The sequence below is a fragment of the Primulina huaijiensis genome, chromosome 12 (assembly GCF_012295235.1).
Source record: "Primulina huaijiensis isolate GDHJ02 chromosome 12, ASM1229523v2, whole genome shotgun sequence".
NCBI classification, from domain to species: Eukaryota; Viridiplantae; Streptophyta; class Magnoliopsida; order Lamiales; family Gesneriaceae; genus Primulina; species Primulina huaijiensis.
In genome coordinates, this window is record NC_133317.1 from 15430746 (window position 1) to 15435174 (window position 4429).

Below are 4429 nucleotides of genomic sequence, written 5' to 3' on the forward strand. Positions count from 1 at the left end.
TGTGTATAAAGGAGTTGGCAAAGAAAATAGGAAGAAAAACAATGAAAAGAACGAATCAAAAGTTGTGAAAAAGAAAACATTTGGGAAATGAAGGATATGAATGAGAAGAAAACAATAAGTGGATGGCGATTGAAAAGAGAATGAAAGTGAGTGAAATTCAGAAAGTACAAATATATCTCTCAAATTTTGATCTCCATACCTTTATTGTAGCCGTGAGCCGTGGTATAACGTTACAAGCCTACAAGACCTATTAACCTTGTCACATTTATCCAATATACTAGTGGAGAAAAGTTGTCCAAGTCAAGCCTATGGATACCTGAGAAATATGGTTAATGAGTATGAACTTTATCACTTGCTTGCAAGCATCTCATTGTGTGATTTCATCTTTGGCATACTTGTATTGATGATTTTTTGACCCAAATAATCACCGATAAAGTCCTATGTGATCTGTGAATGTGAATTCATATTTTGATGAAGTGTGAGTTGAACTGATTGGAGAATTTCTTGATTCTGTAAGGCAAATGGGTAGTACAACTCTATTTGAGCATTCGATTGGGTAAATGAACATTGACATATCACACACGCACGTGACTCTTGAGAAATCGTGAATTATATGAAATTAGATAAGTCGGAGGCCAATATAACTTTTCGCATATCCATGACTGTAGTACTTTGCGTAAATTTTCCTTCTTTATTAGCTTTTATACTATTTTGCTCGGGACTAGCAAAAGTTCAAGTTTGGGGGGTTTGATAAGTGCAAGATTTGCACTTAATTCATGTTAGAATCCATTTTGAATTATGCTTGTTTCGAACAGAATTATGCGTTTTTGGTTTGTTTTTGTTGTCATTTCAGGAATGGAGAAAATGGTGGACACGAAACAAAGTGGACTAAGAAACAGAGTTGTGCGCAGCCGAGAGCACACCCACGGACAGAGGTGTGCGCGCGACCGCGCCACTTCACGCGCGACAGCGCTCAAAGGGGCATATGCGAGAACCAGTAGCCCGCGCGCCACAGTGCGACATCATGCGCGACCGCGCGCGCACACAAAAACATGAAGTCCCGAGAGGCGCGCGCGGCAGCACCACAACTCGTGCGACCGCGCGAGCACGGAAGCAGCAGAAAACCCGAGAGGCGCGTGCCACCGCACTACTTCACGCGCATCCGCGCGCTCGCAGTATCGAACCAGCGACCAGAATGAAGAGCGCCACCGCGCGCGCCGAGCGTCCAGAAAAACTATAAATCGCGCATCTTAGGTCAAAAAGAGGGGGAAGCCGCCGTGGAGAGAAATCACACGAGAAAACACTATCTTGGGAAGGAAAAGACACAAGGAACGGAGCGCATACACGAGACGAAGATTCAGAGTGCGAAGAACAATCAAAAATACGAAGAACGACGGATCTGGGGATATAGACGACACTTCGGATTTGTTATCTTTTCCTTCGTTTTTTTCTTTCATTGTGTAGCGATGTCTAGAAATATGAATATGTCTTGTTTTCGCCTGGATTTCGTGATGAACTAAATTTCCATCCTAGAGGTTGACGTAGGTTTGTCTATACGATGATTTGACGTGGATATTTTGATAATTGAATTCCGTTTTGTTTAATTGTGTTCACTACATTTATTTAACTGCAATTTACTGGCCATAAATTGCGTGTTGTCTGATTAATTCTACAACTCGGGAGAGGGATTAGGATTATAGATCATTGGAGACACACCGTTGAATAATTATATCGTTCGGAAGGCGTATAACTTCAGCGAGGCTTAGGTAAGAACATTGTTTGCATTTATCTATCAAACTTAGATTTTTATTAGGAATAATTGAATCGAAGTTTGATTGATACAATTTATTCGTCATTTGGGAAAGGGGGAATACAATACATAAGTGTTCTTAGCCATTAAATAACCGGAACTCATGAAATTAAATCCAACCATGAAGAATTATCGTAGAAACATAGTGAAATCATTCCTCTAGATATTTTCTATCATTGATATTTCTCCATTCGGTAAACCGATTGATTATTTATTCACAATTAAACTGTTTTAAACAAACCAATCTGGTTATTGAATTTTCTAGATAAAGTCTTGACTATTTTAATTACGAGCATTGATATACATTATATTTACACTCCTCGTGGGATCGACATTTGCACTCAAAAATACATTTTACTATAACTTGACTTCGTGCGCTTGCGAGCAATTAAGAAAACACACAACAAGATGCATGTGGTTTTATTGCGCAGTACTTTTTATCTCCAATTTTTACGTGTTGAGTCTCTAGACTTGATCGATGCAGGTGAGATGATGTTGAGGAGACGAGAGATGTGTACCAGTGAGCTGGCTTGGACTGAGCGGGAGGCTAAACCCGAGGACCGCCATGTTTTAAGTTTTATGAATGTTTTAAAAAAAATACTTTGAGTTACGTTACGGGTATTGAGATTTTAAGCAAATATTTTGGTAAACTTTACTTTGAGATCTTTTGTGCAACTACTTTGGGATGAACAGTTTGTTTCATCAAATTTGAAGGTTCACGATTTATTTATGAAAATTTTTTTTTTGTCCGCAAATTTTAAAGTAGTTAAAAGTACGGTCCGTTACACCTTGGTATATAGATACATATATACACTGGGATAAACAACAAAACCTCAAATATCAACTGTGACTCCCTCCAGAAATACCATCTCCGGTCTCCTGATAACATGGAGTACCTGCCATTGTCCAGACACAAAGACAACAACACCCCCCCTTAGGGGTGAGCAAAAGCTCCGTATTGAACAACCATAATATATACAACATGTATCTACACAATGATATATTATATTCCATGCATGTATGTGAAGTTCCAAAAAATCAGTACACGTAAATTCCATGCATTTATTTAATTATTAAGGCATTTATTTAATTTTAAATGAGTCTTAGTGGTGCATGATTTATTTAAATGCATTATTTTAAATTATTCATGTTTATGTGATGCATGGTAAAATGTTTTTCGAGTTTCATGTTTCAGGCGAATATTTGAAGTGGGATCGAGGAAAAGACCGGTGACGATTTTGGTAATTTAAAAGGCGTTATTTTAATTTTAGTTAAGGAAGGGGCATTTTAAATAATTTATTTAGTTTTAGCATTCTAAAAGCCTAAGTTATTTATTTGAGTGAGTTTAGAATTTTAAAACTTTTAAAGTTTAGCAAGTGTGCTTTTATTTTTAAATTAGGGACTTGGTTTGTAGTGAGGATTAACATTTTAATCAGCCTTTTTATTAGCATTTTTTTAGTTAATATTTTTAATTGTGTAATTAAGCCATTTAATTCCCTAATTAAACTCAAAACTCACGCACACACACACTTTTACACACCCCTATACACGACACAACACACACACATGTTTCATTCAAACTCTTATTATTTTGAGAAGAGAAAATTAGGGTTCTTGGAACCTTAGAGCAGCCGCCCCTTCCTCTGATTTCTTTCAGCAAATTTTCGTCGATCTCATTGCAAGAAAATCGTTCCACGGTCGTCACGGATCAAGCCTCGCTTCCTTCCCGCTTCGATATCGCCGTATCGTGAGTTTTTCACATTAAAGGCACGTATAATTTGTTTTTCCTGCGTCGATCTTGTCATAGTATTTATTTGGATGTGTTATGTATAAAATCATGTGTATAAGATGTAGTAGTTTGAGCAGAAAAATTATTTGATGTGTTTCGAAGAAATCCTTTGATCTGAAAACTCGAATTTTACTGTATTTTGATTTACTGTGATTTTTCAGTCAAGAATCTAAGAAAACTTTTAATACAAAAAACGTAGAACTTTTGGATACCTTCGATTTGATAAAAGATTCAAAATTTTTGGATGAAAATCGATTGAGTTATGGTGTTTTTCGTGGGACTGCTCAAGCTGCGATTTTTACGTAAATTGTGTTCTTGAAGTTATTTGTTGCAGGCTTCATTGGGAATCGATGGGTAATCGCTGCTATGTTTAGGTAAGTTAAGAATGATATTGGGATTATTATGTGGTGTCTGATTTTGTGTCGTTAGGCTCCAAGTTGAATCAAGAGTCGTAGGAAGAAAAATGGTGTCGAATTTTGGGTTGTGTCGTTGGTTGTTGCTTGTCGCTCTGGGGAACAATTTTAATGATTTACTGGGGTTTGGTACAATGTCGTAGCGTCCTAGGATCGGTCTCGAGGTGTCGATTCATAGCCATTTGGGTTGTTTGAGGAGAATGAATTATCATGTCAAGTTTTTCACGCAGGTTTCGACCTTTAGTGCCCAGCCGGAGCCTCACACGGACCCTGACACGGGGTCCGTGCCTTTGTTTCCTTCGAGTAGCCATTTTTGCGAGCTGACACGGACCCCCACACGGACCAGGGCACAGGGTCCGTGCCTTTGTTTCTTTTAGGTGTCAAAATTTGCGAAGCTACCCGGACCCCTACACAGAC